The sequence below is a fragment of the Chrysochloris asiatica genome, unplaced genomic scaffold (assembly GCF_000296735.1).
Source record: "Chrysochloris asiatica unplaced genomic scaffold, ChrAsi1.0 scaffold00015, whole genome shotgun sequence".
Classification (NCBI taxonomy): Eukaryota; Metazoa; Chordata; class Mammalia; order Afrosoricida; family Chrysochloridae; genus Chrysochloris; species Chrysochloris asiatica.
In genome coordinates, this window is record NW_006408533.1 from 19,493,616 (window position 1) to 19,503,457 (window position 9,842).

At 40.6% G+C, this 9,842-nt stretch overlaps 1 pseudogene; it reads left to right on the plus strand.

Annotated features, from left to right (window-relative positions):
- The first annotated feature begins 4,714 nt into the window (after positions 1 to 4,714).
- LOC102817194 lies at positions 4,715 to 8,741 on the plus strand (annotated as a pseudogene).
- The last annotated feature ends 1,101 nt before the right edge of the window (positions 8,742 to 9,842 follow it).

Below are 9,842 nucleotides of genomic sequence, written 5' to 3' on the forward strand. Positions count from 1 at the left end.
AAATTAGGGGTGTATTACATTCAAGTAACGGACAAGTAGACAAACGGTATGTGGAGGACAGTAAAACAGACGAGGGGGATAGGTAAAACTTGGTGAGGTTGCTTCTTACAAAGTGTATATGCTATTGTTGTGTGCCATCAAGCCAATTCTGAATCCTAGTGAACCAATGGGACAAAGTTGAACTGTCCCAAGGGGCTTCCTGAGCTGTAAATTTGACAAGAGAAGATCTCCAGGTACTTTTTCTCATGGAACCAATGATAGGTTCAAGCAGCTGATCTTTGGGTTAGCAGTTGAGTGTTTCTTATAATGTATATATGTTGTTGACATTTTAAAAATTGCATGTATTACCCTTCATATTTTCTCCATGCTTTATGTCATCCACAGCTTGGTGTGACAATGACAACTATCACCACTGCTACACAATGCTACAACTGCTGCTACCACCAGCATCATGAACTGACGTCCTCAACTATACAAGATATTATTTGTGGAAAGGTTATGGGTTCCCTGTGTCTAAAATCACTACTTAGTTGTGCAAATTGGCCAAGGTTTCTTAGCTTTGAGTCTCAGTTTTAAAATGGATGTAAAAATCATACCAATAAAGGTTGTAGTGAAACAAATCTGTTCCATAAAACAGATCTTAAAAAATGTTCAAGAGCAAAGATGTTAGTTTCAGGACTAAGGTGCCCCTGACCCAAGCCATGGTGTTTTCAATAATTTCATAAGCATGTGATTGTTGAACAGTAAACAAGGAAGATCATAGAATTGATGCATTTGAGTCTTGGTGTTGGAAGAAAGTATTTAAAATACCATGGACCACCAAAAAAGCAAACAAATCTGTGTTGGAAGCCAGAATGCTCGTTGGAAGCCAGGATGGCCAGTTTTCATCTCTCATACTTCAGACACATTATCAGTAGGGACCAATCCCTGGAGAAGGATGTCATATTTGGTAAAGTGGAGGTTTGGAGAAAAATAGGAAGACCCCCAATGAGATGGATTGGCACAGTGGCAGCAGCGATGGGTTCAAGTGCAGCAATGATGTGAGGTTGGCACAGAACTGGGCAGTATTATGTTTTGTTGTGTAAAGGGTCACTATAAGTTGATACCAACTTGATGGCACCTAACAACAACAACAACCACAGTGAGGATAAGATGAGAATATGAACCAGGACCTAGTTTATAGCAGACAGAAGGCATTCAACACACTTTCATTCCCTTACCTTACTTTCCTTCCACATTTTCTAAGTCGCCATTCCATATGATGATATAAATGTCCAGCTGCAAAAGGCAGAGCATTGAACCACTAGAATGCTCTCGTGTGTTGATCTTTATCAGTCCTTCAGGTTTTTGGTTATGATAGCCAGATTTGAAGTCCAGCTAAGTATGTTGTTGTTGTTGTTGTTAAGTGATGTTGAGTCAGTTCAGACTCATAGTGACTCTAGATAGGGTTTCCAAGGATCAGCTGGTGGGTTTGAACTGCTGACCTTGTGGTTCACAGCCCAGTACTGATCTTACAGTGCCAAGTCAGGAGTCCAATCTATCCCTGCTTTTAGGTCTTTTTTCATAAACACAGTAGCTCAGGAAAGATGATGAAGATTATTGTATGTGAAATAAACTAGTATGGTACGTATATATAAGTTTCAGATTGAATTGAATTGCTAAATATGGGATAAATTTGAACAAAATAAAGTGTAATCAGAATAAGATCCATAAATAGACTGCTAGGTGATGGATTGGAGTGGAATACAGTGGGAGCAGATGAGATGACGAGGGATGATTTGGAAGTAAATAGGCTCCGGAGATCTTGGGAGCAGAATAGTCTGGAAAGGAAATGAATTGAGACCAGGTGGACATGTATAGTCCTCAAAGAACAGAGGCATTCCTTAGTTTCTTTATTCTTCTGCAACTGTTTCTGCAGAGAATCTGAACATAAACACAGTAAGCATCTTGGATCTCTGTGTGTCTTGCACGACCTGATGCCAGTGTTGACAGAGACTTACTGCTGCCACCCAGGGACTCATGCTGCCTCTTTAACGGTCCCCTTCTGTGGTGACTTTACAGCCCTGCTGTCCGACTTAATATCCACAGCTTGCCACTTGGCATGTAGGTCTCTTTGTCCCAAATGGATGTTGAATGGCAAGAAAGGTGGGCACCTCGGTGGGTTTCTGAGATGAGTCTGAACAGTTATCATTCTACCTTTAGACTTTTAACAACTTCTTGCCAAATAGTTTCAGTTTTCCAAGGGAATGCTGTTCGAGGCTAAAGGATCTGGAATGTCTGTGCAACTTTGGAGAGTACAACTTGTCTTGCAGATATCCCTTTTTTCTAGAAGTTGATATATTCAGACTCCCTGTTCCTATACTTCCTCTGACTCCAGCAGGGTCTACATCAGATCCAAGTGCCTCTTGATATGTGAGTGTTACTGACACATTTAGGAAAATTTGACTGATTGTGATGTATTCATCTTCATTTTCCTACTCTGCCTTGTTAGAATGTAGGTTGTGGTTAGCATGTAGAGTACAACTTAGATTCCCAGGCCTGGTTTTGCCTAGGAATCATTTCTTCCTGTGGGACCCTAAAGGACAGATATGTCCACTGATAAAGCAGCTGTTGTGGATTGGTGTACAATGCCAGGAAAAAAGCATGGGCTTGGGAATCAGACAGGTTTGCAAGATGACTGAGACGAAGTGCAGCAAGGCATTCATTCTTAGGGGCAGCATCTGTGAAGTTCTCCTTAAATTTTACACCCTGCATGCCTCACTTATTTTTCATTCTAGTACTGATCCTGTTTGCTGAGTTCAAATCCTGGATTAATCATGTAGTAGCTAGGACTTGTTGTGGCACTGTCAGATAAGCACTGGACTACTAACTATGAGGTCGTTGACTCAAATCCAACAGCTGCTCCTTGTAAAACCCAGACTTGCCATGAGTCAGAACTGACTCAGTACTTGTCAACAAAAACAAGCTAGGTCCTTGGACAAGTTATTTAACCTCATAGAGCATTTAATCTCACTTCCCTCATCTGCAATGAGGAAATGTGTAACAACCTAATGCTGATTTCTCTGGGTTTCAGCTAGATTAGTAGAGATGTCACAAATATGAAAATGAGTAAAATAGATGCTACAAGACAATATTTCTCTACTCTGGCCCACACCCCTCCCTGAAAACAAAACAAGAAAAAAGCAGACAAAAAGACAATAAACACCTGCACGCAGGAGTGAAGGACTACAGTAGTCTTTTTCATAGACGTTGTTTGGAATATGAGTATCAAGAAATTCCTTATATTTACACAGTTCTGTCAGAAAGAGTAGGAGCCAATGGACTACATGCTTGGACTTGGGGACCCGACATCATAATCTCAGGGTTTCAATGCCTTGCTCTATTTCCAGTGCAAAGCCCCCTCCTTTCTACCCAGAATCGGCAACCATGGATAGCATCATGGAAAAGAGTACATATATATGATGCCAGCTTCTCCTCTAAGAACTTATTTTGAAAAATGGGATTGCTTATATCCAAAATGTATCAATGACTATCACATCAAAGAGGATTGTGTTTGATAATGATCATTTGCTTTGAGGTTAATGCATTGGCCTTTCCTCATAACCCTTTCCCCACCTGCCATGCCCTTCCCATCCTTCTCCTCCTGAATCCTCCCTTTTCCTTCAAGTCATCCTCAGGCTCCTCCTTCCCCTTGAAGATCCTGCTCGACACTCCAGTTCAAGATTGTTCCATTACTTACTCTGATTTGGGAGATAGCCATCTCAGATTCTTCCAAGGATGGGTTTGCAATGGAATTGGAAGTAAAGATGGTGGAATTGGCTGTGTGTCAAACAATGTGCTGGACACTGAGCTGTCTCCTCTGATACAACTGATGGTGTTCTGATCCCCAGTGATCCACCATTGGGGGTCTTGTCATGGAGACAGACAACATCAGGCACAGGAGAAATTTTTGGAAGCAAATTATACTCAAGGTCACATGGTGCCTCAATGATAGCATTTAAGCTGGATCCCAGCTCTTCCTAACTAAGTCCTCTTTCCACAATTACTCCATAATTGTCAATTAATTACATACCATTGCCTGTAAATATCTGCTGCAGAGCTTGGTAACTGTAAAGCTTCTCCAACTAACCAGATAGTTATATGCTTTGAAGAGCAGATGGTTACATCAATGCGATATCTCCATGATGTCCAGAACATCATGTGTTACACAGCAAGAGCTCTAGAAACACCGCAAGTGGGGGAAGGTGAGGTGAAGGCATTGAGGTAGGGAGGTGATATCTACAGTGTAGGGAGTTTCTCTTAGACGTTATAAAGATGTTCTAAAATTAACTGTAGTAGAAATTGCCCACACCTATGAATATACCAGAAACCATTGAATTGTATACTTTATAGGGTGAACTTTATGCTATGTAACTTGTATAATCAATGAAGCTTTTGAAAAAAAAAAAAATCACAAATAAAACTATCAGCCCACAAGAACTTATTGATTTGGTTTCACCTGTACCAGAGGAATTTATATCAATTCTTATATGGAAAATTTTTTATCTAATGAGACTGCTTCTAGTGTCCAGTGGGTATAATATTTTGGGGACAGAAAGACATTTTGTTTACCTTTCATATTCCATAAGTCACACCCACCCTCCTAGACCTCCTCCCAACCCCAAGCACTGAAGTCTAATGAAATTCAGGTGACTGAAAAAAAAATCTAATTAATATGGCCATAATTGTTGCAGCAATAATATGTACCTCCCAGCATGAGAAGGTAGGATATTAAGTTAGTAATATTAAATTTCCCAAGGGTGCAAAGACCTTTTAAGATGAGTTAATTTGAAATTTACTGATATGGTTAGAAAACAGAAATAGGCAAATTTGAAAGATTCCAAAGGGGCAAGAAAACATCAATATATCAATCATTTAGTTAATCAATCAGTAATGCAAAAAATAATTGTAGGCATTAACTGTACACAAATAGACAGCTGCATTTCTGTTTTGATAGTATAAACAATTAGGTAGAAAAGACCAAACATAAGCCCTTGCCCCCAAAATAAATGCATAATCCAGTGATTTCCTTTCATTCTTACCATTTATCCTGTATTATGTCTGTCAGTGAAGCATATGTTACCTTCTAGTCTTCAATTTAAGAATGTGCTCCTCTACTCAGCTAGTTTGTAGCTCCTTGAAGGCAGAAGTGTGTCTTACATCTTGTATCCTCAACTCCTAGTTTAGTACTGGTACTGAGTAGTAAGTATTTCCTACAGCTGAAGATTAATTACTAAAAAAGTCATCACTCTGAGCCTTACCACCTTGCAAGGCTTTCAAGAAGGAGGTGGCACTGAGAAGGGACAGTCCCAGTAGGAGAGAAATGAGAGCTAAGAATAAGTAAGTATTCACTAGACAGACTTAGGCATTTGGATTTTATTGTTTAGGAAATGGGGAGCCATTGATGACATGAGTACATTGGTGGAGTGTGGCATTATAGGAAAAGATGCTCTAAGAACATTGCTCTGAATGTGGTATTATAATGCCTAATAGATTTTCTCCAGGAGACCTTGTGTCAGCCACCCATTTGGCTCAACACATTTGCTCTCCTGCTGCCTTAGCTCTGCTTAGTGTTTTGTGCGATTTCAGACTAAGGCAGGGAGTCTACTGGCAGCCTGCCTGAGGCATCTATCCAATGTGCTTTAGTATTAACTCATCCATCTAGATCTGGAATCATGGCCCAAGTCATGATCTGTGTGGCAACTGGAATATCTTTTGTTATTGATCATATTCTGAATCCATTGCCCTAGTGATAAGCCTGATTCCAGTTTTGCCCCAAGTAGCAAACCTTCTCCTATTTTGTCTTCTTGTATTTTCTTCGTACAGTCTTAGACCTGAACATCTCTCTCCTTTCATGTCTCCTTCCACCCAGTTACTTTGTTTGCACAGCAAATACCAAACTCTCTGATGTTCTTTTTAACTCAGTGGGTGAGCAAAGGGTGGTGGGACTATTGTCTCACTCTTGTTGGTCTTCCGCAGTAGGCATGCTCTTGGGTAGATGATTCTGGATGAACAATTAATTGTTTTCTGAGAACTGACCAGTGCTTGGAATTCCTGATACTGGAGTTTGGCACCTGAATTGAGACAGATAGCATAGCCGTCTGTATACATTTATGTCATTCATTCATTTACCAGGCTTTCATTGAACATTTATTAAAACTGCATCCTGAGCATACAAAGAAATTAAACAGCATGGCCTCAAGGCACCCACAGTCTGGTGGGGAGATGACATCGTCAATAATTTTGACATAGATATATATGTGCTGTAGCGAAACTGGCAGCTAACCTCAAGGTCAGCAGTTCGAAACTACCAGCCGTTCCATGGGGAAAAGATGAGGTTTTCTGTTCCGGTAAAGATTTACAGTCTCAGAAACCCTGTGCAGGGTCACTATGAGTCAGAATTGACTGCACGGTACTTGACAACAACAACAATGATGATGACATATCTGTATAGGAGAGGCAGGCTTCTGGTGTGGCACTGAAAGATAAGCACTGGACTGCCAACCACAAGGCCAGTGGCTCAAACCCATCAGTCACTCCTCTGAAACCATATACAGGGTTGCTATGAGTTGGAACTGACTTCACAGCACTTAACAACAACAAACAATATACAGGAAGCAAAGGGAGAGCAAAGAGAATAAAGTCAAGTTATTCAAGGAACACAGGTTTGAGAAGGCCTTCAAGAAGTGAAGACTGTTTTGAAGGTTAAGTAAGTGTCACCTGGATGAGTTGTGGTAAAAGAGCCTCCTAGATTAGGGGGTGATATGTATTTAAATTTAGATGACCTCTTACTGCTTTCCCTGCTACAACTCCGCTTGGTTTGTCATCATTGCTTTCCTGGGTCACTGCAGTCGTCTTCTGGACCCTGCCACATCCTTGTCTGTGTATAGCCTACTTCCATCCCAGTTACTTGTGGCGCTATGTAATGCTTTGGACTGCAAGGTTGTTTGAATTGCAACGTTGGCAGTTCAAGCTCAGATGTGCCTTGGAAACCTTATATAGGGTTGCTATGAGTCAGAACTGACTTAACAACAACAACTTTTATATTGTGACCTCACTTGTACAAGGGTTCCCCATTTCACTCAGAGTAATGCAAACGTCCTCACAGAGACCAAGGCCTTATATCACCTGACCTCTTTACCTCTCTACTTTCCTTGGCTATTCCTCAACTCCTTGACTGACTCTGCTCTAGATATTATTGGCCTCATTTGAGGCTCTTCCAAGCTCACCCCCTATTTGGGCCTTTGGATTGTCGGTTCTTTAGCTAGGGCATCCTTCTCCCAGATAGCAGCTTGGCTCCTTTTCTCAGCTCCTTCCTGTCTCTGTTCAAGTGAACCCTTCTGAATGAAGCCTCCTCTGAGTATGTGATTTAACTGTAAACCACAGCAGCTCTCGAGACTCCCCCGCAGCCTGCTTTTCTTTTTGCCTTTTTTCTATATCACTTATCAGATTCCTAGTGTGGTGCTGCAGGATAAGCACTGGACTTTGAATCATGAGGCAGGCAATTCAAACCCACCAGCTATTCCTCAGAAACCCTATATGGGTCACTATGAATTGTTACCAAGTCAATGGCACTAAACAATAACAACATATTACTTATCTTCTTAGGGAGCCCTGGTGGCACAGTGATTAAGCTCCTGGCTTCTAATAAAAAGATCAGTAATTCAAGCCCATCAGTTGCTCCATAGTTTTAAGATGTGGCAGTCTGATTCTTATAAAGATTATAGCCTTGAAAACCCTATGTGTGTGGGGGGTGGGGGGAAGGGGGGAGGGATGGGATTCCGTCCTGCGCAGCTGTTTTCAGTAGCAACAATCTAGTTCTCTCTGCCCTTCTTCTCTATCACCCTGGAGGATTCAATGGATATGAACATGAGCCCTCGGAGGCCCCAAAAATGATCTCTTTGGTTGTGAACTAAAAGCCGGTAAAGATTATCACTGTAAGGTGGATAATGATGAAAATGAGCACCAGTTATAATTAAGAACGGTCAGTTTAGGAGCTGGTGCCAAGAAGGAATTGCACATTGTTGAAACAAAGGCAATGAATTATGAAGGTAGCCCAATTAAAACCACACTGGCTACTTTGAAAATGTCTGTACAGCCAACGGTTTCCCTTAGGGGCTTTGAATTAAAGCCACCAGTGGTCTTACGGTTGGAGTGTGGCTCAGGGTCTGTGCATATTAGTGGACAGCACTTAGTAGCTGTGGAGGAAGATGCAAAGTCAGATGATGAAGAGGAGGAAGATGTGACACTCTTAAGTATATCAGGAAAGCCGTCTGCCCCTGCAAGTGGTAACAAGGTTCCACAGAAAAAAGTACAGCTTGCTGCAGATTAAGATGATGATGATGATGATGTTGATGACAATGATGATTATGAAACTGAAGAAAAAGTTCCAATGAAGAAATCCATATGAGATACTCCAGCTAAAAAATGCACAAAAATCAAACTAGAATGGAATAGACTCAAAACCATCAACAGCAATATCAAATGGTCTTGACCTTTTCCTTCAAAAAACAGGAAAAAACACCTAAAACACCAAAAGGACCTAGTTCTGTAGAAGATATTAAAGCTAAAATGCAAGCAAGTATAGGAAAAAGGTGGTTCCCTTCCCAAGGTAGAAGCTGAATTCATCAATTATGTGAAGAGTTGTTTCCAGATGACAAGAGGCTATTCAAGATCACTGGCAGTGGAGGAAATCTCTTTAAGAAAATACTTTATAAACAGTTTGTTAAAAATTTCCATCTTATTTCATTTCTGTAACAGTTGATACCTAGCTGTCCTTTTTTATAATGTAGAGTGAGAACTTTCTCTACCATGCCTGATAAATTTTGTCCAGGTTCCTTTGCCAAGAATGTGTTGCCCAAAATGCCTGTTTAGTTTTTAAAATGGAACTCCACTCTTTTGCTTGGTTCTAAGTATGTATGGAATGTTATGATAGGACATAGTAGTAACAGTGGTCAGACACATGGAAATGGTGAGGAGACAAAAATATACATGTGAAGTAGACTCAGTCTTTAAAATAAAGACAAAAACAAAACAAAACAAAAAAACCCTATGGGGCAGTTCTACTCTCTCCTATAGGATCAGAACCACATTTTGGTATCATCTTCTTACTGTATAATTCACTAGTTTACTATGTTTACTATTTACTGTCTGCCTTCCTGTTCTAGATTATAGACTTCTGGGATCATTGCTATTTTATTTGCCGATATAGGTTAAAGTACCCATAACGGAGCCTGACACATAAGCATGCACTCAGGACAAAAATATTCATCAAATGAATTAATTGGTGAGTGGCAGCCTGGGATGCATTAGACAATCACAGCCAACTGTGATGTCTGAGTATTTTCAACAAGCATGACTATAGAGGGACATAGTTAGGCATGCATCATCAGGTTAAGGAGGGCTTTGTATATCCTGGGGAAATGTTTTCAACTTTAATCTTTCCAACTTTATTTATAAGGGAATGAAAGAGTCCCTAATAATTTTTGAGCAAGGGGACAGAAGAGCAAGATCAAATATCTATCCCATTAACTAAGAGAGAAAACTCAGAGGAAAGCAATGAAATAAAATCTTGGTATTTTAACTTTAAGATTAAACTCAGGGTTTAATCTGAGGAAGTCAAGAAATCTACGCATGAATTTTGGTGGACTCATCAGACAAGTCATGAAATTTGGGAAGTGGTGGAAGGTGGACTGGCTTGGAGTCAGTCTGACCCAGTTGGCATCTGTCTCTGGGCTGCTGAGCAGTGTGACTTCAAAAGTGCATCTAGGTATCATGGATTTCCTCAGATTACTCATTCTTAT